At 46.0% G+C, this 27921-nt stretch overlaps 1 long non-coding RNA gene across 2 annotated transcripts; it reads left to right on the top strand.

Annotated features, from left to right (window-relative positions):
• LOC132814828 (uncharacterized) lies at positions 1 to 26938 on the top strand. 2 transcript variants are annotated; one of them, XR_009644515.1, is made up of 5 exons: positions 1 to 43; positions 9312 to 9418; positions 19227 to 19335; positions 24338 to 24444; positions 26862 to 26938. It is a non-coding gene; the product is annotated as an uncharacterized LOC132814828 (long non-coding RNA). The 2 variants fall into 2 exon arrangements; XR_009644516.1 differs by lacking the exons at positions 1 to 43; positions 9312 to 9418 and adding an exon at positions 16026 to 16092.
• Positions 26939 to 27921: the final 983 nt, after the last annotated feature.

Below are 27921 nucleotides of genomic sequence, written 5' to 3'. Positions count from 1 at the left end.
TCATCCTCGCGGTTAGCGCGGCTGTGCGGGCGGAGAGCTGTCGGTAAGGAAAGAAATAAACAGCAGGAAACGGGAGGGAAACGTTGACGGTCTAGGCTGAGAGGGTTTGCGAACATTTGGTGCACATCGGAAAAGACAAATTTGAAATTTACAGTCTCGTTTTTGCAGTAAACCGGAAAATGCCTCATTTCGCGATTGACTCGAGTCAGTGCCGCCATCTTTATTCGGGGCAACGATTCACTGGACACGTGCAGCCGCCATCTTTGTAGGGGGCAAAGTTCAGAGGGGTGTATGTGCAGCTCTCCCTGATAGAGAGTCATAGGGCAGGATTTACACAGAGCACATTCACACCCAGGGAAATGGATTTTTTTTCTCTGGATTTGTTTCGTCATTCGTTTAAATGATTTGGATGTGAATAGAGGCGGTACAGTTAGTAAGATTGCTGGTGACACCAAAATTGTTGGTATTGTGGTCAGTGATAAAGGTTGTCTCAGAATACAATGGGATATTGATCAGATGGGCCAATGGGCTGGGGAGTGGCAGATAGGGTTTAATTTAGATAAATGTGAGGTGCTGCATTTTAGAAAAGCAAATCCGAGCAGGACTCACACACTGAATTGTAAGGTCTTGGAGAGTCTTGCTGAACAAAGAGACCTTGGAATGCAGGTTCACAGTTCCTTGAAAGTAGAGTCACAGGTCGATAAGACAGTGAAGAAGAAATTTGGTATGCTTCCCTTTGTTGGTCAGAGCGTTGAGTACAGGAGCTGGACAGGACATTGGTTAGGCCACTTTTGGAATATTGTGTGCAATTCTGGTCTCCCTATTATCAGAAGGAAGCACTGAAACTTGAAAGGTTTGAGAATTGATTTTCAAGGATGTTGCCAGGGTTGGAGGATTTGAGTTGCAGGGAGAGGCATAATAGGGACTGGGGCGATTTTCCCTGGAGTGTCATAGGCTGAGGTGTAATTTTGAAGAGATTTATATAATCGTGAGGGGCATGGATAGCGTAAATAGACAAGGTGTTTACCCTGGGGTGGTGGAGCCCAGAACTAGAGGATATAGGTTAAGGGTGAGAGGGGAAAATTCAACAGGGACCTAAAGGGCAACAAAAATTGTAACATTTCAAAGGCAGTTGAATAGGAAGGGTTCAGAGGGATGCCGGCCAAGTGCTGGCAAATGGGAATAGATTAGGTTCGAATATTTGGTTGGCATAGATGAGTTGTACTGAAGAGTCTGTTTCGGTGCTAGACATCTCTGACTGTGGGATCATAAAACTGCTCCGATTCGCCTCTGAGCACCTTGATGTCCACTTGTTCACTATCTAGCTTCCTCAGTCTCTGAGTGTATTTTTGCTCTGTTTAGTATTTTACTGTTATGTTCACAGACCTTTCAGTAAATGAATTGTCCACTGCTGCCCGGCTCCTGACCATATTACAGAGGAGGTAGTACTGGATGTGTTGAATCATATCGAGGTGGATAAATCCCTGGGACCTGTTAAGGTGTATCCCAGACATTTGTGGAAAGCTAGGAATGTGATAGCAGTGCCCCTCCCTGAGATGTTTATATTGTCATTGGTGACAGGTGAGGTGCTGGAAGGCATGTGCCATTATTTAAAAAGGTGGTAAGGAAAGGCCAGGGAACAAGAGAACAGTGAGCCTGAAGTCAGTGGCAGGCAAGTTGTTGGAATGGATTCTGAGGGACAGGATTTACATGTATTTGGAAAGACGAGGAATGGTTAGGGATAGATAGCATGGCTTTGTGTGTGGGAAATTCTCTCTCTAACTTGATTGAGTTTTTTTTTGAAGATGTGACAAAGATGATTGATGAAGGCAGATTGTGGACGTTGTCTATATGGACACTGAACGATGTTCCACAAAGCAGACTGGTTAGCAAGGTAAGATAACATGAAATGTTGAGAGAACTAGCCATTTGGATACAAAACTGGCTTGAAGGTAGGAGGCAGAGGGTGGTGCAGAGGGTTGATTTGTGGACTGGAGGCCTGTGAGCAGCAGTTTGCTGCAGGAATGGATATTGGGTCCTTAAATAATTGACTTGGATGTGAATATGAGATATGGTCAGTAGGTTTACAGAAGACACCAAAATTGGAGGTGTAGTGGACAATGAAGAAGGTTAGTTCAGAATACAACAGGATCTTGACCAGATGGGCCATTGGGGCGAGGAATGGCAGACTGGGTTCAATTGAGACAAATGTAAGCTGTTGGATTTTGGAAAGGCAAATCAGGGCAGGACTTATACACTTAATGGTAAAGTCCTTGGGAATGTTGCTGAACATAGAGACCATGGAGAGCAGGTTCATTGTTTCTTGAAAGTAGAGTCGCAGATAGGCAGACTAGTGAAGGTGGGGTTTGGTATGCTTATATTTATTGGTCAATGCATTGAGTACAGAAGCTGGGATGTCAAATTGTGGCTGGACAGGACATTGATTAAGCCATTTCAGGAATTATGTTTTAAGTTCGAAATCCCCTGTTCTGGGAAGGATGTTGTGAATCTTGAAAGAGTTCAGACAAGATTTACAAAGACTTTGCTAGGATTGGGGGATTTGGGCTACAGGGAGAGGCTGAATAGGCCAGGGTTAATTTCCCTGGAGAGTCAAAGACTGAGAGGTGACTTCATGGGGATTTATAAAATCATGAGGGGCATGGATACGGTGAACAGCCACGGTGTTTTCCTCCCAGTTAGGTGGGTTCAAAACAATTGCATGGGCTTAAGTTGAGAGGGCAAAGATTTAAAACGGATCTAAGGGGCAACGTTTTCAAACTGTGTGTGGTGTGTGTGTGGATTGAGCTGCCAGATGAAGTAGTGGAGGCTGATACAATTACAACATTTGAAAGGCATCCGATTGGGTACATGGATAGGAAGGGTTTCAAGTGATACAGACCAATCGCTGGCAAATGGGGCTCCAGTTGTTGAGGATTCCTGGTTGGCATGGACAAATTGGACCAAAGGTCTGTTTCTGTGCTGTACATCTCTATGACACTAATAAATGAAAATAAGATGTGTTCCTCTTTTGTGGAGAGCTAGCAGAAGCACAGATAATTGTTCTTGGAGCTGAGAAGGTTAAGCAGTGATTTTGATCAGCTGCAAATTTGTTTCTAAGATATTTAATTTTCAGAGAGAGGGGAATTGTTAACAATGTCACAATTTTAGTAACTATTTTCAGGTAATTGGCAAATAATAAGTGAATATGTGAACATTATGTTCTTCAGTAAGTTCTGAGCATCTGGAATAGTCTGAACGGCAGCTGGACAGACTCAGCAATTATTCATAAACAGATTTGGAATTTTACTTTTTAAGGGAAGATTTGGGGTGCTATGGGCAAATGGGAAGGGAATTGGGACAGATTTGCAGCATTTCTAGAGGGAGAGAGTACAGCCCCAATGGGCTGAATAGCCCCCAGCCCCTGTGCTCTGTGATACTGTCCCATTCACTGTGAATGATGAAGCTCATCCCAGAGCAGAGAGAGGGAGAATCCCACCAATCATCCGGGGCCCATTGTGAGGTGAGTGATGTCAGCGCAGGCCAATAGGGCAGAGGGCAGTACTGGAGGACCAGGTCGTACGAGTTTGTCCTCCAACCAATCGGAGTGAATGAGGCATCCTCAAGGTTGGAACTAAAGAAAGGCACATATCGCAGAGATTTGAGAAACTGGAGGACGTGAGATAGGGAGCGTTCTGTGGCTAGTGAGGAATTATATAAATAAGGAAGAGTTGTGAGGATGGTTTAGGTGACATTGATCAGGCGAGTTGAGGATGGAGGAATTTAGGGATCGTGAGGATTAGAGTCATAATGTTATACAGCAAGGAAACAGGCCCTGTGGTCCAACCAGTCCATGCCGACCATAATTCCAAACTGAACTAATTGTACCTGCCTCCGCTTGGACCACATCCATCCAAATATTTCCTATTTATGTACTTATCTGAATGTCTTTTCAATATTGTAATTGTACTCACAGCTACCACTTCCTCTGGAAGTTCATTCCAACGTGTATCTTTTTTATTAAAACCTTCATGTATTTTCTCAAATCTTTCTCATTTCTTCTCAAAATGAATGCACCCAAGTTTTGAATCCCCTCTCCCCGGCTATTCACCCTGTCTACACTCTTTCTAATTTTATAAACCTCGAATAAGCTCACGCCTCAACCTCGTGCACGCCAGTGAAAAAATTCCCAGCCTATCCAGCCTCTCCTTAGAACACAATCCCTCCATTCATGGCAACATGCTGGTAAATCTCTTCTGAACCTGCTCCAATTTAATAATCTCCTTCCTATAACAGCACAACCAGAGCTGGACAGAGTATTCCAGAAGAGGCCTCCCCAACATCTTGTACATCCTCAACATAACGTCCCAACTCCTGTACTCCAAGGTCTGAACAATCAAGGTCAGTGTGCTTAGCACCTTATTAACCACCCTGTCTACATGTAACACAAACTTCAAAGACGTGAAGCCCTCGATCTCTCTGTTCCCATATCACTACTCAGGGCCCTACCTTTATTGAGAGCAAGTCCTGCCCTCGTCTGTTTTGTCAGGTTGTTATATTTTGCATTTATTCCAATCCAAAAAAATTGAGTATAAAGGCAGTAGGGGTATAATTAAGAGGGAGATCAGGAAGCAAAAAAGGGACGTGAGATAGCTTTGGTGAATAGGTTTAAGAATAATCCGAAGGGCTTCTATAAATACATGAAGAAAAAAAGGCTAACTAGGGAGAAAATAGAGACCCTCCAAGATCAGCAAGACAGCCATTGTGTGGAGCTGCAGGCGATGGGCGAGATAGGAAACCAGTGTTTTCCATCAGTGTTTACTGTGAAGAAGTACATGGGAGATATAGAATGTGGGGAAATAAATGGTGACATCCTGAAAAATGTCCATATTACAGAGGAGGAGGAGATGCTGGATGAGTGGCAAAGGAACTGGTGCAGGGGAAAAGGATTCACATTTTTTTTGGATCATTGTGATCTCCTCTGGAGTAGAGTTGACCTGCATAAGAAGGATGGATTGTACCTGAATTGGAAGGTGTTAACATCCAGACAGGGAGATATTAGTGATACTCGGGAGGCATTAAACCAGTGAGGGAGTGGGTGTAAACCCAATAAGATAGTGAGGAAAGAGTATGTCTGAGACTGGTACAGTTCAGAAGTCAAATAGTCAAGGCAGGCAAGGGCAAGGCACAGAATGAAGTCGGACTGAGCAGTTGCACTGCATTTACTTCAATAGAAGAGGCCTGACAGGGAAGGCAGATGAGCTCAGGGTATGGTTTTGAACATGGCACTGGGATATTATAGCAACTACAGAGGTATCACTCAGGGATGGATAGGACTGGCAGCTTAATGTTCCAGGGTATGGATGCTATACGAAGAATTGAAAGGGGGACAAGAGAGGAGGGGAGTAGCATTTTTGATTCAGGATAGCATTATGTTTTTGCTTAGGGAAGATATTGCTGGGAGTACGCCCATTGAAGTTATTTCGTTGGAACTGGGAAATAAGAAAGGGATGACCACCTTATTGGGGTATTCTGCATGGATTTTGTCTGGGTCCTCTGGTTTCCTCCCACAGTCCAAAGATGTGCAGGATAGGTTGGATTATCCAGGCTGAATTGTCCAGTGTTCAGGGATGTGCAGGTTGGGTGGATTGTCCAGGCTGAATTGTCCATAATGTTCAGGGATGTGTAGGTTGGGTGGCCCTGGGAAATGCAATGTTACTGGGGGAGGTGTGGAGGCTCTCAGGGTCCATATCAATGTGATGGGCTGAATGACCTGCTTCCACACTGTTGGGATTCTCTGATAATTCTACTAGTTTTAAAATAGTTACAGAAAATAATAGACCAGATCTACATGTTAAGGTTCTGAATTGGACAAAGGCTGATTTTGATGGCACGAGGCAAGAACTTTCACCTGGTCCCTAAAGCCTGCTCTGCCATTCAATAAGATCAGGGCTGATCTTTTCATGGCCTCAGCTCCACGTTCCCGATCTCCCACCATAACCCTTAATTCCTTTCCTGTTCACAAATCTACATTTTGCCTGAAAGGCATTCGAATGCTGCAGTCAGCAGGGAACGCCACAGATTCACAACCCTTTAGCTGAAGAAGCTCCTCCTGATCTCAGTCCTAAATCTGCTCCCCCTTATTTTGAGGCTCTGGAGTTGGACCCGTCCCCAGTGGAAATAGCCTCCCTGCTTCTGTCTTATCTCCTCCCCTCATAATTTTATTTGTTTCCTATCCAACGTCCCATTCTTCTAAATTACAATGAGTATAAAACATGTTTTCTCAATCTCTCCACATACGCCAACCTTCTCAACTCTCAACTCAAACTAGTGACCCTCCTCTGCACTCCCTCTAGTGCCAGTACATCCTTGCTAATGTAAGGGGATCAAACCTGTACACAGTACTCCAGGTGTGGCCTCCCCAGCCCCCTGTACAGCTGCAGCATAACCATCCCTCTAGCAATGAAGGACAATATTCCCTTCACTGCCTTAATTACCTGCTGTACCTGCAAACCAGCTTCCTGTGATTCATGCACAAGGACACCCAGCTCCCTCTGTACAGCAGCCTGCTGCATGTTTTCACCATTTCATCATCCAGTTTGCTGTTAGTCCGACCAAAATGGATGACCTCACATATCCCAACATTGTACTCCATCTGCCAGATCCTTACCCACTCACTTAACCTCTCTGTATCCCTGTGCAGACTGACAGTGGACTCTGCAGACATTGCTTTACTCATCTTTGTATCAAATGTGAACTCTGACACCGTACACTTGGTCCTCAACTCCAAAACATTTGTGTAAATTGCGAACAGTTGTAGTGTCAACACTAATCCAAACACCCATTTATCCCCATTCTTTATTTTATGTTGGTGAACCGATCCTGTATCAATGATAATTACCCATAATGCTGTGCATCTTTACCTTATACAGCAGCCTTTTGTGTGGCAACGTATCGAATACCTTCTGGAAATCCAGGTACACCACATCCACCGAGTCTGCCTTGTCCAAAGCGCTCGTCGTATCCTCAAATAATTCCAGTAAATCCATTAAATGTGACCTGCCTTTCATGAATCCATGCTGTGTCTGCGAAATGAGACAATTTCTACCCAGATATCTCACCACTACTTCCTTGAGAGATTCAAGCATTTTCTCCACTACAGAAGTTAAGCTAACAGGTCCTTTTTGAAAAATAGTGGCACCACATTTGCAGCTTCCAGTCTGTCAAAACCATCCCAGAATCCAACAAATTTTAGTGAATTATCACGAGTTTGTTATTCTTCCCCCCCATCTCCTTTAGTCCCTCGAATGCATTCCATCAGGGCCAGGAGACCCAGCTACCTTGAGGCGGTTATCTTTCCCAACATTGCCTCTTTACTGAGAATGATTGTTTCTCTGTCCTCATCTGCTATTGCCTCCACAGGCCTGTGACAATGAGAGTATATAGACAGTATGTTCCTGTTAAGGCCAAGGCTGGTAGGTGTAGGGAATGCTGCCTGTCGAAAGAAATTGAGGGCCTGGTCAGGAAAATGAAGGAGGCATTTGGCAGGTACAGAGAGCTGTGTTTGTGAGAATCCCTAGAGGAGTATAGGGGCAGTAGGAGTATACTCGAGGTAAACCAGGAGGGCAAAAAGGGGATATGAGATAGCTTTCGGAAATAGGTTTAAGGAGAATCCAAAGTGATTGTACAAACACACTAAGGACAAACGAGTAACCAGGCAGAGAATAGGTACCTGCAAAAATCAAGGCTGTCTGTGGAACCGCAGGAGGTGAGAGAGGTTCTGTGTGAGTGGAGAGGTTTTACAAACACAATGTGCGCATCGGAAAACACATATTTTGTAACGTCCCAGTCTCGTGTTTTCAGTAAACAGGGAATTGCCTCAGTGTGGCTGCAGGTATGTGTACGCGTCACCATCTTTATTCGGGGCAAGAATTCACTGGATACATGCGGAACTGCCAGCTTTGTAGGGGGCAAGGCGCTGCCAGGCCCATGTGCAGCCTTTCTGTGGTACAGAGTCATTGGGCAGGATTTACAGAGCACATTCAAACTCAGAGAAATGGATGTTTATTTCTGGATTTGTTTTGTCATTCATTTAAATGATTTGGTATCGGAAATGAGTTTGCAGGTCATACAAAATTGGAGGTATTGTGGATAATGAAGAAGGTTACCTCAGATTACAATGAGATATTGATCAGATGGGGTTTAATTTAGATAAATGTGAGGTGCTGCATTTTGGAAAAGCAAATCAGGGCAGGACTTATACACTGAATGGCCAGGCCCTGGAGACGTTTGCGGAACAAAGAGACCTTGGACTGCAGGTTCATAGTTTCTTGCAAGTCAAGTTGCAGGCAGATAGGATGGTGAAGAAGGTGTTCAGTTTATATTCCTTTATTGGTTCGAGCATTGAGTACAGGATGTGGGAGGTCATGTTGCTGTACAGGGCATTCGTTAGGCCACGTTTGGAATATTGTGTGCAGTTCTGGCCTGCCTCCTATCAGAAGGGTGCTGTGAAACTTGAAAGGTTTCAAAAAAGACTTCCAAGAATGTTGTTAGTGTTGGAGGATTTGAGGTTGGAGGCTGGGCTGTTTTCCCTGGAGTGCAATAGGCTGACCTGTGATGTTATGGAGGTTTATACTATCAAGAGAGGCATGAATGGAGTAAATGAACAAGGTGTTTTCCTTGGAGTGATGGTGTCCAGAAGTAGAGGCATTGCTTTAGGATGAACGGATAAAATTTCAAAGGGGCCTAAAGGACAACTCTCATGCAGTGGGTGGAATGAGCTGCCAGAGGAAGTGGTGGAGGCTAGTACAGATAAAACTTGTTAAAGGCGTCTAAATAGACACATGATATGATGAGTAAGCGTTTACAGGGATATGGGCCAAGTGCTGGCAAATGGGAATAGATTAGGTTCGGATACCTGGTTGTCATGGATGAGTTAGACCGAAGGGTCTGTTTCGGCGCTATACATCTCTATGACTGTGGGATCATAACAGCTTATACTGTTCTGCTTCATCGCTGGGCTCCCTCATGACCACTTTGTTAATGTCTAGCTTCCTCAGTCTCGAACAATGGGAGTATTTTACTATTACTTTTACAGACATTTTTATACGTTAATTTTTCACTGCCGCCCAGCCCCTGACCGTGTGCTGCTTATTAATTTTTTTTCTGGAAAATTTTTGACAGTCAAGAATTCTTTTTTTCCGATGAGCAAGTGTATTTTCCTTCCGTTTCTGACTCTAAATTCTGCATCATTTTCGTTCCCTGTAATCCGTTTTGCACTCCCTGAAACATCAACTGTGTTTCTCCTTCCACAGATCCCAGTGGTTAATGCCAAAGCCCTGTTGCCTGGGGAGAGGGTGATGTTTGACTTTCTTGTACAGCTGCAGTTTGTGTGGTGAAGGTGCTCCCACAATGTGGTTGGGTAAGAGACTTTACAGATTATTCATTACAGCAACAGCGATGATTTGAAGATAATGTCCAAATCAGGAACAGTTTGTAGTTTTATTATCATGCTTATAATTTCACACAAATATTATTGGAAACTTTAGACAAGGCCAGAGAAGTAGGTTTTGAGGAATGTCTTAAAGGAGGAAAGCAGACCTGTGAGGTTTTGGCTGTGAATTTCAGACCTTGTTGCTTTGGCAACTGTAAAAGCAGCCACCCAGGTGAGGTAATGAATTAACAGGTCATTGGGAGTCTCGAACAGAATGGGTTGTCGAGGTCTCAAAGGGTGTGTGATACAGCGAGCTAGGGATGGTCACAACCAGGAATTATATCAAGGGTGAGAATTTTAAATTGAGGGATGTGGGCCGGATACTGGCAGGTGAGACTAGATTGGGTTGGGATATCTGTTCGGCATGGACAGGTTGGGTCGAAAGGTCTGTTTCCATGCTGTACATCTCTGTGGCTCTACGTTGTTGATTATGAATAGCAGCCTTTTGATGGATCAACAAGTTTTGGTACGAGGAAGTACTTGGGCAGAGATTTAGTTTTTCTTGAGATAACAGGGAGGTTGAATGTGGGAAGTTGGCCAGGAGTGTGTTTGTATAAGGAAGTCTGGAGATAACACAAGGTGGATGAGAGTATATGAGCTAATACAATGTTAGAATCAGCTCGAAATAGTGGTCTTGTCCCCCTGACCTCACCACACCTCTGGGATTCAGCTGGTTGTCAGGTTGTGAATCAGGCGGTAACACAATCGGGAGCTGAGTGGCCATGGTGGAGCCTGAAATGAGTGTCACTCAGCTGGCTGTTGCTGAGCAGCTGCTGCTTGGTAGCCCTGTTGGTGACATCTTCCATCACTTTACTGCTGATCGAGTGTGGACTGACGGAGGGAAATTGGCTTGGTTGGATTGCCCTGTGTTTTCTGTTGAACATGCCTGGGCAATGTTCCACAATGTCAGTAGATGCCAGTGCTGGAGCGGTACTTGGCTTGGCGGGTGGCAAGTTCTGGAGCACAAGCCATTAGTATTATTGCCAGGATATTGGCAGGGCCCGTAGCCTTTGCACTACTTAACCACTTCTTGATGTTATTCAAACTGAATGAAACTGGCTTAAAACTCACATCTGTGATGTTGGAAAACACTGGAGAAGGCTGAGATGGAGCATCCCACTTCTGGCTGCAAATGCTGTTGACTTATCTGGTGCATGGATGTGTGAGGCCCCTCCATCAGTAAGGGTGGGGATATCTGTGATGCTTCCTGCAGTGAGTTGTTTTATTGTCCATCACCGTTTACAACTGGGTGTGGCAGTACTGCAGAGCTCTGATCTGATCCATTGGTTGTGGGATCACTTAACTCTGTTGCTTGGTGCTGATGCTGTTTGATATGCAGATGGTTCTGTTTGGTAGCTTCAGGTTGGCACTTCATTTTTAGTTATGCCTGGTGCTGCTTTGGGCATGCCCTCCTTTCCTGTCCTTTGTGATGGGTGAGAGCAGGATTTACAAACCCATGAGATTACAGATTGTGCTGGAGTACAGTTCTGCTGTTGTTGATGTCCCACAGTGCCTCAGAGATCCAATTTACGTTCCTACATCTCATCAAAGTCTGTCCCATTTAGAACGGTGATAGTGTCACTCAACACAATGGAAGTTTTTCTCAACTTTAAGCCAAGACTTGTGTCTCCAAAAACAATGTGCAATGGTCGCTCGTACCGATACTGTCATGGACAGATGTATCTGTAGCTGGTCAGTTCATAACAATGAGATCAAGTATGTTTTTCCCTGTTGTTGGTTCCTTCACAACCTGCTGCAGACTCAGTTGAGCAGCTATATCCTTTAGGACCTGACCAGCTCAGTCAGTAATTCTGTTGCAGAGCTAGTCTCGATTGTGGACATTGAAATCCTGTACCCAGAGTACGTTTGACACCATTTTACTTCCTCAGTGCTTCCTCCAAATGTTGTTCAACATGAAGGAGAAGTGATTCATCAGCCAAGGGAGGACGGAGCATGGTAATCAGCAGGAGCCATGAGACCTCCTGGTGTCCGGAGTCAATGCTGAGTACTCAGAGGGCAAATCCTCACTGTCTGTGCCACCACCTCTGCCTGGTCTGTCCTGCTGGTGGGACAGGACATATCCAGAGATTTGAGGAGAAAGTGAAGACTGCAGATGCTGAAGATCAGAGTCGAGAGTGTGGTGCTGGAAAAGCACAGCAGGTCAGGCTGATGAAGGGCTTAGGCTCGAAACGTCGATTTTCCTGCTCCTCGGATGCTGCCTGACCTGTTGTGCTTTTCCATCACCACACTCTCGATATCTAGGGACGGTGATGGTGGTATCTGGTCATTGTCTGTAAAAGGGCTCCTGAAGAAGGGCTCATGCCCGAAACGTCGATTCTCCTGCTCCTTTGATGCTGTCTGACCTGCTGCGCTTTTCCAGCAACACATTTTCAACATTGTCTGTAAGAGTTGATTCCATGAGTATGAGTATGTCAGGCTGTTCCTTGATTGGTCTGTGAGACAGCTCTGCACATTTTGACACCAAACTCCAGATGTTAGTCTGGAGGACGTTGCACCATCGAGAGGGCTGATTCTGTGGTTGTATTTTCTGGTGCCTTGTCAGATGCTGAGTGGTCCATCCAGTTTCATTCCTTTGTTGAGACTTTGCAGTGATTAATACAGTGAGTAGCTGGCTGGGCCACTGTCGGGTTGGCAGGATATTTTTCCACCATTGACAATGGTTCCATGGAGATTAGGAGATTCCTAATTCCAGTTATTTTTTCTTGAATTCAGATTCCACCATCTGCCAAGTTGGGATTCGAACCAGGATTTCTGTCATTGGTTTTAATATTTTGGGTAAAAGTTAAATACATTAGGTTTGTTCACTCACTTTAAATATCACTTACCCAGGTTTTGTTTCTTTGTGAAACACTGTCCATCATCCTGTCTCCTCCATCCTTCTCTCCACCAACAAGAGTTTGGAGCACATGGAGTTTCTCTGTCACTAAGACTGAGACAATCCGATCTGCTGCTTCCCTCCCTCCCACTGAGTCAAACTGCCTCACGTGGTGTTCCCGGATTTTGTCCAAACTTTCTCCAATCCCGGTCAAGCCTTATCAGAGCTCATCTTGACCCTTTTACCCTCATCTCAGTAAACCATAGAGTTTCCAACTCTCTTTTCTCCCCCTCCTCATCAGTCTCCGTCACCGATTCACAGATATTGTTCCTTGTTCTGTCTTTTCTGGTTATGTCCTTCTCTCCCATTCTGTGAAAAACTAATATTTGACCTCATGGTTGTTGAAAAATCCTGCTCCATCTCCACTCTCCCTTTCCTTTCTGAATTCCTTGCATTTGGTGTCCCTCATGGATCTATCCTTGGCCCCTCTTGTATCTCCTCTACATACTGACAGGAGGTGACATTGTGCAAAAGCACCATGTTGGGTTTCACATGTACACTGACAATGCCCAGCTCTCCCTCCCCGTCATCCCTCTCCATTACTCCACTGTTACTCAGTTATCAAGCTGCTAACCACATTCCCACTACTCGATTAGGTGCAGTTTCCTCCAATGAAACATTGTCATGGTTAAACCCGTTGCCTGACCAATTACTTTCCCTTACTGCTGAGCCCCTCCCTCTCACTGAGAACTATACAGCAGAACTACACTCTTCACAATATTGCAGTTCACTCTTCACAATATTGCAGTTGTTTCTGACGCGAAGCTGACCTTCTGATTAGACGTTTACACAATCCCAAACACCAGGAATTCCAATCTCTTAAACGTTGTTTGTCCCCTCCTCACCCCAGCTCCATTGCTACTGAAACCCCTTACCCGTGTCTGTGTTGCCTTAAACGTGATGAATCCGAAACAGAACCCTTGATTCTGTGACTGGCTCAGAATCTGGTTTCAGACTCCCCCCTCAGTATTTACCCTCAGGCACATCAGTATTTATTCTGTCAAACCCCTTCAGAATCTGGTGGTGCGGTCTGATTGTAGCTTGTGGAAATGGCAGGGGATGATGTGTTGTATCTGGGTGGAAGGTAAGGACTTGGGGTGGGTGGGGGGGAGCTTGCGGGGTGTTCTATCCTTGTTGCAGTTGGAGGTGTGGGTTTCAAAGGCAGAGGTGCAGGAAGTGGAGGAGATACATTGGATGGTATTGACCACATGGGAGGGGAAATTGCAGTCCTTGAAATATTTGGTATTTTGGTATGTTCTGGCTTCACTGGAACACTGCAGTAAGCATGAGACAGAGATGTTGGCCAGGGAACAGGCTCATGTGTTAACGTGACAGGCAGCTGGAAGCTCGGGGTCTGTTTTTGCAGCAGAACGTCGATCATCAGTCGCCATTTCCGCCACCTCCACTGAGATGCTGCCAGACACAGGTTCCTGTCCTCTCCATTAACAGCTATGCACCCTCCCAGCCAGATCGTAATCCACTCCTTTGTCTTTCCAAATGTTCCTGTCTCTCTCTGGGTCCTGTCCCTGCCTATTATTTACTCTTTAACCCCTATCTCCTGCAGTATAAAGATCTGCAGGTTAGTTGAATTGGCCAAGCTAAATTTCCCATAATGCTCAGGGATGTGTAGGTGAGGTGCATTAGTCAGGAGGAATATACAGTAATAGGGTAGGGGAATGGGTCTGGGTGGGATACCATTCGGAGGGACGCTGTGGACTTTTGGGCCGAATGGCCTGTTTCCACACTGTCAGGATTCTAATTTTCCCAGCTCCCATCGGTTCTGAGGAAGGGCCACTGGACAGATTCCTGTTCCCAGATGCTGCCAGACCTGCTGAGCTTTCCCAGCACCTCCTGCTTGTTGTTCCTGATTGACACCATCCATCCACCTTCCGGGTTTGATTCAGGCAGGGGGAGGATCCCACCACTGACCTCACAATGCTCCCAGGAGGACCAATTCCAACACCGCACAGCCCAGATGGCCTCCTTCTTCAAGGACCGCAGATTCCCCCCAGACGTGATCGACGATGCCCTCCACCGCATCTCCTCCACTTCCCGCTCCTCCGCCCTTGAGCCCGCTCCTCCAACCGCCACCAAGACAGAACCCCACTGGTTCTCACCTACCACCCCACCAACCTCCGCCTACAACGTATCATCCGCCGCCATTTCCGCCACCTCCAAACGGACCCCACCACCAAGGATATATTTCCCTCCCCTCCCCTATCAGCGTTCCGCAAGGACCACTCCCTTCGTGACTCCCTCGTCAGATCCACACCCCCCACCAACCCAACCTCCACCCCCGGCACCTTCCCGTGCAACCGCAGGAAATGTAAAACTTGCGCCCACACCTCCACACTCGTTTCCCTCCAAGGCCCCAAGGGATCCTTCCATATCCGCCACAAGTTCACCTGTACCTCCACACACATCATCTATTGCATCCGCTGCACCCGATGTGGCCTCCTCTATATTGGTGAGACAGGCCGCTTACTTGCGGAACGCTTCAGAGAACACCTCCGGGCCGCCCGAACCAACCAAACCAATCACCCCGTGGCTCAACACTTTAACTCTCCCTCCCACTCCACCGAGGACATGCAGGTCCTTGGACTCCTCCACCGGCAGAACACAACAACACGACGGCTGGAGGAGGAGCGCCTCATCTTCCGCCTGGGAACCCTCCAACCACAAGGTATGAATTCAGATTTCTCCAGTTTCCTCATTTCCCCTCCCCCACCTTGTCTCAGTCGGTCCCTCAACTCAGCACCGCCCTGCTAACCTGCAATCCTCTTCCTGACCTCTCCGCCCCACCCCACTCCGGCCTATCACCCTCACCTTGACCTCCTTCCACCTATCCCACCTCCATTGCCCCTCCCCCTAGTCCTCCTCCCTACCTTTTATCTTAGCCTGCTTGGCTCTCTCTCTCTCATTCCTGATGAAGGGCTTATGCTCGAAATGTCGAATTCTCTATTCCTGAGATGCTGCCTAACCTGCTGTGCTTTGACCAGCAACACATTTGCAGCTGTGATCTCCAGCATCTGCAGACCTCATTTTTTACTCACAATGGGGTCCAGCTGATTGACGGCAGCTTCGGACCAATAGGAAATGGAGGTGGGACTGGTGGACGAAGTGGAACCAGCTGGTCATCCAAACAATGGGAGTGAATGAGGGGCGTGGCCAGTGGGATGACACGTCACCAGTAACTCCGCCTGTGTAGTGTCACGTGACTCGGCTGTTGGTGAATGTGGGAGAGGCAAACAGGGAAGGGGAGAGTGGCCTCGGAGACAGAGGTAATGAGTCACTTCAGACTGGGAAGTTTTAATTACACTCTGTACGGGTCGTTAGTCTGAATTAGAAACTCTTAATCCCGCGTTTGCAGCAGATGGGAAAATGGCTGCGGCCCTCAGGCGGTGATAGGTCCTGGGATATGGCCGCCATCTTTATTGGGGCCAAGATACAGTGAGGGGCATGGACATGTCCCCTTCCTAGGATGGGGGAGGGGGAGGGGGGGGCATGTGATTTTAGGAGAGGCATTTACACATCAAGCACAAACCAAGAGAAAGGTATGTCTTTATATTCTGTTTTGTTTTGTCAATTTATTTCATAGGATAGTAAATCAGAATAATTGAGGTTGGGATCTCAAAAGTAAGTTTTTACAGTCAATGGAGTCATCAGGATCTGAATATCATTGGCATTTAACTGTGGAAGGAGAAAGGTTTGTCAGTTCTGTTTGTGGGAAAATATCTCCAATATTTTTGTTAAGCAGAAAGATGTACAAATTCATGTTTGGATCACCCTTTGGGTGTGTGCTCTGTTCTGGGCCCTGCAGCTGAGGAAGGAGATATTGCCCTGAGAGGGAGCACAGATTTATCCAAATTACACCTCGTCTCTTTGTAAGAACCCTCAGATTTAGACCCAGACACCCACTTCATGATGTTAACCCGTAAACTTCATATTTTCAATTACCTGTAAACTTCCCATTAAATGTCCTTTTGGATTCAAATTCCAGTACCTTTTCAGGTGGAATGTTCCAGCTTCTGACAACTGACTGTTCATTCAGAAACTGCTAAGGTCCATGTTGACTCTGGGGTTACAAAGGGCTGAATTGAAAGATGAGATGCTGTCCCTGAGCTCCCATTGAGATACACTGGAACAGTACAGGAGGCTGAGGGCAGTGTAGGTGTGAGCAGGCAATGAAAATGACAGGGCTGCACTGAGAGGGCTGCTTGGCTCAATGAGAGTGTTCTGGAGTTAGGTGAAAACAGAGCGAGGGGAGAAGGTGAAACTGAAATTCATTTTTAGTTCAGGCCGTTCAGAAATTCACATGGTCCCAATGGGAACAGCCAGTTTTTAAGTGATACCTGCGGAGTGTTTGTTAACAGTTTTTAAAGTCGTTTTCCTGAGGGCAGTTGAGAGTTAACCACATTGCTGTGGGTCTGGAGTCACATGTAGGCCAGACCAGGTGAGGATGGCAGTTTCCATCCCTGCAGGACATGAGTGAACCAGATGGGTTTTCTAACAATTGACAATAGTTTCATGGTCATCATTCGCCTTTTCACTCTAGATTGTATTGAATTCCGATGCCGTCATCAGCCATGTTGGGATTCTAACCCTAATCCTCGGAACATTGCACATATCACTCGTCTGGCAGGAATAGCATTAAGCCATTGCCTCCCTTTTTAGCAATGTTTAAAAGAAAGTTCCATCATTCTACGCATACAATGTGAGATAAAGTACTGCAACCTCCATGTGTCAGCCTCTCCAAAAGGTCAATCAACGGAAATTTGTTTGGGGGTGAAATATTTCACTTTTTTTTGTGCGGGGCGGGTGGGTGGTGTTTATTAAACAAAAACGAATCCAAATAAAAATCTGATGCCACAGACGTGTAATTTCTGAAGCCTGGTGAAGCCGGAGGGGGATTACAGAGACAGGGAGGGTTGTGGGCTGGAGGGGGATTACAGAGACAGGGAGGGTTGTGGGGCCAGAGGGGAACTGTTGTCCAAACATCACTGTGGTGTACATGGACTGCAGCATTTCAGGGAGGCGGTTAACCACCACTTTCTCCAAGACAAGTAAAGGTGGCCAATAAATACTGGTCTGGGCAGCAAAGGCAACCCCAGTGAATAAAACCAAGCAGTGACCTCTCTGAGCTGACTTGCTGTGAAGTTAAAAACCTCTGGAAATGGAGTGGGCAGAGAAGAGAAACAGTGACATTTCACAGCTGCCCTCAGAGAGACCTCCCCTTGGAAGTACTCAGAGCCGGGGATCAGCTCAGTGAGTTTCAGTCTCTTCAAACATCAATCTTAGTCAGTTTTATTTTATTAAATCTACAATAGTGAGTAAAGTGAGGATTTCTTTTTAATGTCTTACGGTCTCTTGATTAAATGTTTAAGATATAAAACATAAGTTATTCTCGGGCAGTATTTTTCGAGCAGTAAGACTGTGCCTTTGTCTTGGTCTGTAGGTTGTTAAGGCAGAGAGATGGCCTGTTGTAGAGTGGCGTGCTGTTCCTGTTGGATGTGGGAAATTAGGGAGAGTTTCAATGATCCTGATGATTATGTCTGCAGGAAGTGTGATTACAAATTCTATTGGATCGCATGGATTGGTGGAGGAGTGATTAAAGGCAGTGAGGAATTGACAGGAGCCGGGGAGTGTGATAGGCGGCAGTCTCAGGATACTGCAGATACAGTCAGGTAGGTGGGTTACCTCCAGAAAAGCTAGGAGGGGTAGGTAGGTACTGCAGGAGTCTCCTGTGGCTATCCCCATCTCAGACAAGTGTACTGTTTTGGAAAATGTAGGTGGTAATAGACTTTCAGGGGAATGTAGCACTGACAGCCAAGTTACTGGTACTGAGACTGGCTTCTAACATAATGTGAGGTATATCCAGTTCCACACGATCGATGGTGATAGGGGACTCTCTAGTCAGGGGCACAGTCTGCCATTTCTGCAGCTGACAGTGAGGCATCAGAATGGGGTGGTGCTGCCCTGGTGCCAGTGTCAAGGATGTCTCTCAGAGGGAGCAGAATATTCTCAAAAGGGAAAATAACCAGTGGGAGGACATTGTACATTGGTACCAATGGCATAGGAAGGGGAAAGCATGGGGTCCTGACGAGCAGGGAGATTTGCTAGTGCCACTCGGGAGGCATTAAACCAGTGAGGGAGTCGGGGTAATCCTAAAGAGATAGTGAGAAAAGAGGTGAGTCTGAGGCTGGTACTGTTCACCGGTCAGACTGTCAAGGCAGGCAAGAGCAAGCTACAGAATGAGGTGGGACGGACCAGTTGCACTGCATTTATTTCAGTGCAAGAGACCTGACAGGTCAGGCAGGTGGGCTCAGGGTATGGTTTTGAACATGTGACTGGGATATTACAGCAATTACAGAGGCAGCAGTCAGGGATGGATAGGACTAGCAGCTTAATGTTCCAGGTATAGATGCTATAGCAAGGATAGAAAGGGGCCAACAGAGCAGGGGGAGAGGTGTTTTTGATTAGGGATAACATTATGGCTGGGCTTCGGGAGGATATTCCTGGGAGTACCTCCAGGCAAGTTACTTGTGTGGTACTGAGAAATAAGAAAGGGATGACCATCTTACTGGGATTGTATTATAGACTCTCTCCCAATAGTCAGCGGGGAATTGAGACACAATTTTACCAGGAGACCTCAGTTATCTGTAAGAATAATATGGTTGCAATGATAAGGGGTTTTAACTTAGCCTCGGAGTGCTGTAGTGTTAAGGGCTTGGATGAAAATGTATTTGTTCAGTGTGTACGAGAACATTTCTGATTGAGTTTGTAGGATGTACCTACTAGAGAAGGAACAAAACCTGACCTGTTTCCTTTATTCATTCACAGGATGAGGCTATCACTGGCTCGGCCAGCATTTATTGCTGCGTTTACCCAGAGGGCAGTTAAGAGTCAACCACGTTGCTATAGGTCTGGAGTCCCATGCAGACCAGACCAGGTAAGGATGGCATTTTCCTTCCCTAAAGGTCATGAGTGAACCACATGGGTTTTTTCAACAATTGACAATGGATTCCTTGTCGTCACTAGATTATTTTTTCCAGATATTTATTGAATTCACTTTCCAAAATCTGCCGTGATGGGATTCAAACCCAGGTCCCCAGAACGTTATCTGGGTCTCTGGATTAACTGTCTAGTGATAATTTCACTCCATCATCACTGCCTCTTAGGAAATGAGGCAGGGTGAGTGACTGAGGTATCAGTGGGGCAGCACATCAGCACCAAAGATCCCACAGTATTGTGGCTCAGTGGTTAGCGCTGCTTCCTCAGCAACAGAGACCTGGGTTTGATACCAGCCTCAGGCAACTGTCTGTGTTGGAGTTGGCACATTCTCCCCAGTGTTTGTGAGGGTTTCCTTCGGATATTCAAATTTACTCCTACAGTCCAAAGATGTGTAGGTTAGTTGGATGAACCATGTTAAATTTCCCATAGTGTCCAGATGCAGTATATGAGGTTTTGGGATGTGCAGGCAAATCTCTGCCTGATGTGAAAAGATCGTTTTGAGGTCCTGGACAGAGCTCAGTGACGTGTGGCTGAACGTTTTACATTTCCCGTGGCGGTAAGGGAAGGTCAAAGGTGTGGAGCATGTGTTGGTGGGAGGGTGTGGACCTAACAAGGGAGGTGCAGAGGGAATGGTCTCTGTGGAACGCAGATAGCGGTGGGGAGGGAAATATGTCTATGGTGGGGTCTGACTTTAGGTAGCAGAAATAAGAGGTTAATGCGCTGTATCTGGAGATTAGTGGGGTGGAAGATGAAGACCGCAGGGCTGTATTCTTTATTGTGGCTGGAGGGGTGGGGTAAAGGTGGAGGTGCGGGAAGTGGAGGGTATGTGTTGGAGGGCATTGTTGATCAAGTCGGAGGAAAGTTACGGTCCTTGAAGTAGGCCTTTCTGGGATGTCCTGGAATAGAATCCAAAGAGATTAAACGAATATATCACAGACAAAAGATTAACTGGACCAGAGAATAGGACCGCTTAAAGGTCAACAAGGCTGTCTATGGAATCACAGAGGGTGTGAAATATATGCAAATATTTCACGTCATTTTTACTGGAGAAGTATATGGAAGCTCGAGAGTTTGGAGAAATAAACAGTGATAACTTGAAAAGTGTCCATGTTACAGAGGAGGTGGGACTGGATGTCTTAAATCGCATCAAGGTGGATAAAGCCCTGGAACCTGATCAGGTGTATCCTGGAACTTTCTGGAAATCTAGGGAAGTGATTGTTGGGCCTCTCCTGTGATATTTGTATCGTTGATAGTGACAGGTGAGGTGGGTGCCATTATTTTAAAAAGGTGGTAAGGAGAGGCCATGGAACAAGAGAACAGTGAGCCTGAAGTCAGGCAGGCAAGTTGTTCGAATGGACAGGATATCCATCTATTTGGAAAGGTAAGGAATGATCAGGGAGAGTCACTGTGGCTTTGTACATGCACAATTGGGTTTCACTAACTTGAGTGAGTGTTTTGAAGTGACAAAGAAAATTGATTAAGCCAGGCGGTGAATGTTGTTTATATGGACATTCAACAAGGTTCCACAAAGCAGACTGGTTAGCAGGGTTAGATCACATGGAATGCAGGGAGAGCAAGCCATTACAAAACTACCTTGAATGTAGGAGACAGAGGATGATGATGGAGGGTTGCTTTGCGGACTGGAGGCCTGTGAGCAGCAGTGTGCTGCAGGGATGGATATTGGGCCCTTAAATAAATGACTTGGATGTGAATATATGAGATATGGTCAGTAGGTTTACAGAAGACACCAAAATTGGAGGTGTAGTGGACAGTGAAGAAGGTTAGTTCAGAATACAACAGGATCTTGATCAGATGGGCCATTGGAGCAAGGAATTGCAGACTGAGTTCAAATTAGATAAATGTGAGCTGTTATATTTTGGAAAGGCAAATCAGGGCAGGACTTATGCACTTAATGGTAAAGTCCTGGGGAACATTGCTGAACAATGGGACCTTGGAGTGCAGGTTCATAGTTCCCTGAAAGTAGAGTCACAGGTAGGCAGGGGAGTGAATGCAGCATTTGGTACGCTCCCCGTTATTGGTCTGTTGTGATGTCATATTGTGGCTGGACAGGGCACTGATGAAGGCCCTTCTGGAATTCTGTTTTCAGTTCCAATCTCCCTGTTCTTGGAATAATGTTGAGAAACTTGAAAGGGTTCAGAAAACATTTGCAAGGACTTTCCTGGGGTTGGACGATTTGAGCTATTGGGAAAGGCTGAATAGGCTGGGACTATTTTCCCTGGAGATTTGGAGGCTGAGAGGTGATCTTATAAAGTCATGAAGGGCATGGATAAGGTGAGCAGTCAGGGACTTTTTCCCAAGTTCGGTGGCTCCAGAACGAGAGGGTACAGGCTTAAGGTGAGAGGGAAAAGATTTAAAGGGGATTTAAGGGGTATCGTGTTTATGTTGAGGGCATTGCAAGTATGGAATGAGCTGCCAGAGGAAGGGGTGGAGGCTAGTACAATTGCAGCATTTAAAAGGCGTCTGACTGGGTACTTGAAGAGGGAGGTTTTAGAGGGATAAGGGTGAACCGCTGGCAAATGGGACTCCATTAACGCTCTCCGTTAATGGTCAATGCATTGAATACAGAAGCTGGGACGTCATATTGTGGCTGGACAGGACGTTGATTAAGCCACTTCTGGAATTCTGTTTTCAGTTTGAATTTCCCTGTTCTGGGAAGGATGTTGTGAAATTTGAAAAGGTTTGGACAAGATTTACAAAAACGTTACCAGGATTGGAGGATTTGGGCTACAGGGAGGGGCTGAATAGGCTGGGGCTATTTTCTCTGGAGAGTCAAAGACTGAGAGGTGACTTCATTGAGATTTATAAAATCACGAGGCGCGTGGATAAGGTGAGCAGCTGGCATCCTTTTTCCTCAGGTTAGGTGGGTCCAAAACTAGAGCACATGGGTTTAAGTTGAGAGGGCAAAGATTTAAAAGGGATCGAACTGGCAACATTTTCAAGCTGAGTGTGGTGTGTGTATGGGAGGGGCTACCAGATGAAGTAGTGGAGGCTGATAAAATCACAACATTTAAAAGGCTTCCAATTGGGTACATGAATAGGAAGGGTTTTGATGGATACAGGCCAATAGATGGTAAATGGGAATTCATTAGTTTAGGATTCCTTGTTGGCACAGACGAATTGGACTGGAGGTCTGTTTCTTTGATCTTAATAAATTAAGATGCATTCCTCTCTTTTGTGCAGAGCTAGCTGAAGCACAGATAATTATCCTTGGAGCTGAGAAGGTGAAGCAGTGATTTTGACCTGGTGCCGATTTTGTTCCAAGGTCTTGAATTTGCAAAGAGAGAGAGGAATTGTTAACCCTGTCACAATTTTTAGTAACTACTTTCAAGTAATTGGCAAATAATACAAGGTGAAAATGTGAACACTATTTTACTCAGTAAGTTCTGAGCATCTGGAACAGTCTGAACGACACAGATTCAGCAGGTATTTTGAAACAGACTTGGAATTTTACTTTTTAAGGAAAGATTTGGGGGTAGTTGGGACAGATTTGCACCATCTCCAGAGGGAGAGAGGACAGCTCCAATGGGCTGAATAGCCCCCAGCCCCTGTGCTCTGTGATACTGCCCCATTCACTGTGAATGATGAAGCTCATCCCAGAGCAGAGAGAGGGAGGAGCTCACCTCTCAATCGGCGCCGGCTTGATTAACGGCAGCTCCAGACCAATAGGAGGAGAGCTGTGTGGTCCTGCAGCCAATGGGAGTGAATGAGGGGTGTGGCCAGCAAGACGACACCTGTCCATGAGCTGTGCAGGTGCAGTGTCACTGGGTGGGGGTGGGAGAGACAGCAGAGACTGGGACAGAGGCTGTTGGACCTGAATTACAGACTCCCGGTAAATTAAATCCAAAAGAACTGCAGATGCTGTAAATCAGAAACAACAACCAGGAGGGTCTGGAGAAGCTCAGCAGGTCTGGCAGCATCTGTGACGAGAAATCAGAGTTAACGTTTCAGATCCGGTGTCCCTTCCACAGAACAGATGTTACTGAGAAAAAAAAAGTCCGTTTATGTGCAGAAGATAGTGTGGGGGCATGGGGGCAAGATAAAAGGAGTAAAGGTGGGGATAGAGTGAGAAGAGCGGTTGGATAAAGGAGTGGATAACGATCTGACTGGGGGAGGGTGATTAGCTGTTAATGGAGACTGTTAGTGGCTAACCATAGGTAGTGTGTAATGACAGGCTGTGACATGAGGTGGCTACGACATGAGGTGGTTAACCTGTGGTTAGCCACTAACTGTCTCCATTGTAAGCTGTTGCCCACCTATATCACTGCACGATTGGAGCTGCTGAGGACACAAACCTTTGGAATATCCTCCCTAACCCCCTCTGTCCGCCTTAAAGATGTATCTAAAAATCGTTCTCTTTAATCAACGTTTCCATCATCCGTGAAGCATTTTAGGAGATTTGTCAATGTGAAAGGCTCCATACAATGCAGGTAGTTGTTGTTATTGTCTGACATCAGGAGAAACAGGGATGAGCCCTCTCTCTCTCATACCTGATGAACAGCAGCAAAAGCAGGAAGCACTGAGCATGCTCCAGCCCACAATGGGCCTCGGATTATTGATGTCAGCGCAGGACCAATAAGAGTGGGGGGAACGGGGCTGGAGGACCAGGATGTGCCAGTTGGTCCTTCAACCAATCGGAGTGAATGAGGGGCGGGACAATACTCAACCACGTGATAAACTTCACTGACAGCACAGTGTTGTTGTGGCCAAGGCATTGGAAATGTGTGAAGGTGCAGGGCAGGGGAAAGGAAAGACATAGACCAGAAAGAGAAGGAAATTTTCATGGTATGGCATGAGAGGTTTTACAGAACTTAGTGCACATTGTGAATCACAAATTTGAAAATCCCAAATTCTGCCCCATTTTCCCCCTCATAATGCATTTTGCACTCCCTGAAATAGCAACTGTGTTTCTCCCTCCACAGATCCCAGTGATCAGTGCCAAAGCCCCATTGCCTGTGGAGAGGGTGATGTTTGATTTCCCTGTCCAGCTGCAGTTCATGTGGTGAAGGTGCTCCCACAATGTGGTTGGGTAAGTGCTGTTATAGATTATTCACTCAGCAATATTGAAGAGTTGACAATGTATGTGCAAATCAGCAACAGTTTGTTTTTTTTAATCATGTTTATAATTTCACAGAAATACTATTGAAAAATTCTGGCATAAGGCCACAGATTGAGATACTAGGTCAAGTGATCAAAAGCATTGCCAAATGAGCAGGTTTTCGAGAACACCTTAAAAGAGGAAAGCAGGTCTGAGAGGGTTCAGGTGGGAATTCCAGACAGTGTTGCCTTGGCAACAGTAGAAACAGCCAGACAGGTGAAGCAATGAATAAACACAAATGAGTTGTCAAGGTCTTGCAGGGTGTGTGGTGCAGGGAGACAGGGATGTTCACAGGGTGAGAATTTTAAATTGTTGCCTGTAAATAGGAGCCTTTCGATGGATCAACTAGTTTTGGTACAAGTGAGCACTTGGGCAGGAGGGTTTAAGATACTCTTGAGATTACATGTAAGTTGAATGTGGGAGGCTGGCCAAGAGTGTTTGGATAATTAAGTCTGGAGATAAATACTCGTCCATCCCTGCATTCAGTAAATGAGCTGAGACTAGGGTGGAGTTGGGTGATGTCACCAATGAAGAAAGTGTGTTTTTGGAGTTGGGCTCTTCCTCCACATCACCCCCACCTCCCTCCCCTCACCAAATCACAGGTATTGTTCCTTGTTCTGTCTGTCTGTCTTTTCTGGTTATGTCCTTCTCTCCCATTCTGCTACGAAGTAATATTTTGACCTCACCGTTGTTGGAAAAACCTACTCCATCCCCACTCTCCCATTCCTTTCTAAATTCCTTGTATGTGGTGTCCCTCAAGGATCGATTCTTCGTCCCTCCTGTTTCTCACCCACATACTGTCAGGAGGTGACATCGTCCAAAAGCACTGTCTGAGGGTTCACATGTACACTGACAATGCCTAGCTCTCCCTCCCCATCATCCCTCTCCATTACTCAGTTATCAAACTGCTCATCACACTCCCACTACGCGATTGGCTGCAATTTCCTGCAACGGAACATTGAAATGGTTAAACCCATTGCCTTCAGTTGCAATTACAAATTCCTTTCCCTTACTGCTGAGCCCCTCCCTCTCCCTGGGAACTGTCTGAGGCAGAACTACACTCTTCACAATATTGCTCTCATATCTGTAACCCCAAGGTGACCTTCTGATCAGGTATCTACACAATCACAAACACCAGGAATTCCAATCTCTAAAACGTTGCTTCCCCCCCCCCTTCACCCCAGCTCCATTGCTACTGAAACCCCTGACCCGTGTTGATGTTGCCTTAAACTTGACGAATCTAAAACAGAACCCTTGATTCCGTGACTATCCGAGTATCTGATTCCAGATCCCTCATGATGGGAAACATCCTCTCAGTATTTACCCTGTCAAACTCCTTAAGAATCCTGCATGTTACAATGAGATCACCTCTCATTCTTCCCAAATCCAGTGAGTAGAGTCCCAACATTTTCAGCCTTTTCTTAAAAGATAATCCCTACAAGCCAGGGATCATCCCAGTTAATCTTTTCTGAAATGCCTCGGATGAAATTATGTATTCCCTTAAATAAAGGGACCAAAACTTCTGTCATTACTCCAGATGTGGTCTCACTCGCACTTTGTAAAGTTACTCTCAGGTATATACTCCAAACACTTACACTGAAAACTCCTTGTAATAAGAAACAACGTTCCATTCCCCATCCTGATTCCCTGTTATAACTGTGTTTCCTACGCAATTACCCCTGGTCCCTTTGTGGTGCAGCTTTCGACAGTTTCCACCATTTACATAGCACTCTGTTCTTTTATTATCTCCTCCAAAATGAGCAACTTCACAATTTCCCAAATTATGCTCCATTTGCTAACTTGTTGCCCACTTCTCCAATGAATCCCTCTCTGTAAACTGTTTATAATCCTTTTGGAACTTTACCGTTCTGCCTTTTCTCATAGATTTCCCCGCTCATTCTTCTAAACATTTCCTGGGAGCACTGGGCAGTGGGAAGCAGTTGTTACCTTTTCAGAGAGACTCTTTGGAATGACTGGGAGGAGCTTGCTGCTCATGGGTCAGAATGGAGACAACTTGCCCATCGAGCTGCATGAGCCTTTCACCCCCCCCCCCGTCTAATTGATGAGGCACAGCAGCAGCACGGAAGGAAAGAAAAGGAAGCACACATCCTGCTCTCCACATCGCACTGACTCTTGAAACATTGTGTCCCATGTGTCAAAGATCTGCCCTGTTCAGTCACATGAAGACCCAGTGTGGAAACTCACAGAAACCCATACAGATTTCCCCCTGAACTAACTGCTGACCCCCACAAGGGGTAATGTGTCCAGTCATCCTGGGCCAGGAGGAGGGGGTGGTGAGAGTTTCTTAAATGAACTGACAGTGACAGTTTTATAAACGTGTATTACAGGTGGACATTCAGATGGTAATCTCAGTAATTGTAACGCCAAACTGTGACAAAATTACTCAATTCATCAGGAGCTGGATATTCACATTGTGTGTGAGTATTGTATTCCAGCTCATTCCCATTTGCTGCATAAATGTCCTCTTTTGAATCACCCCACACTCTCAGTAGATCTCCCCCAAGTCTTCAATATGTGTCCTGTAATCCTTTTCTGATGAACTCATGAGTGTAAGGTGGATTATTCTAAATCTGTAAACCCCTCTGTCACAGGGCACCCGCAATTTCCTCTGCTACAAGGAGAACAATCTGTTTCCCCAAACCCCTGATTCCCCAATGTCTGTTTGCTCCCTATAAGGCACACATCAGGATTGTGTTGGAACATTCTCCACTTGCCTGCATCAGTGCAGCCCCCAACAATGTTAAAGAAAGTGAACATCCTCCAGGACAAAGCACTGTGCCTGAGTGGTGTCCCATCCCCCACCTTCAGCATTCCCTCTCCCCATCCCCGGGGTACAGTGGCATCACTGTGTAAAAGGGAAAGGCAGCATTGTCTGACCAGACCATAGGGCTGCTGTCTCATTAGGGAGAAATGTCTGGTGGTGGGTTTAACCTGAAGGTTACCACAGCCCAGGCAAGGGGAGAGGTTGAGAACAAGAGTCCATCTATTGTAGATGGATATTCTTGATATTTATTAACAGCACCCATGTCTCTGCAACTAAAATCCCCCATTCCTTGAACCATCCTGGTAAATCTCCTGTGCCCCCCCTCAGGGACCCTGCCATCCTTCCCAATGTGTGGGTGATCTCTGGTTTGCACAGACCCAGCTGCTCTGTGTTCCTGTGGGTGATGTCATCATACAGCAACAGTTGCATTGAACCTCACTGTCTGTAAGGGTGGGAGACACAGAAATCCCGGTAGCATTTGAGATGTATTTAGTGTGCACTTGCAATGCCATGATAGATGAGACTTTTCCACAATTATTGGAAAATAGATGAGGACAGTTAGGTGGTAGTTTTCTTTGTCACAGACCCGATGTACTACCAGAGCCTTTTTCTGTTCTGTAGAC

This window comes from Hemiscyllium ocellatum, unplaced genomic scaffold (assembly GCF_020745735.1).
Source record: "Hemiscyllium ocellatum isolate sHemOce1 unplaced genomic scaffold, sHemOce1.pat.X.cur. scaffold_949_pat_ctg1, whole genome shotgun sequence".
Classification (NCBI taxonomy): Eukaryota; Metazoa; Chordata; class Chondrichthyes; order Orectolobiformes; family Hemiscylliidae; genus Hemiscyllium; species Hemiscyllium ocellatum.
The sequence above is the reverse complement of the archived record's forward strand: the minus strand, read 5'-3'. Positions and strand labels throughout refer to the sequence as shown.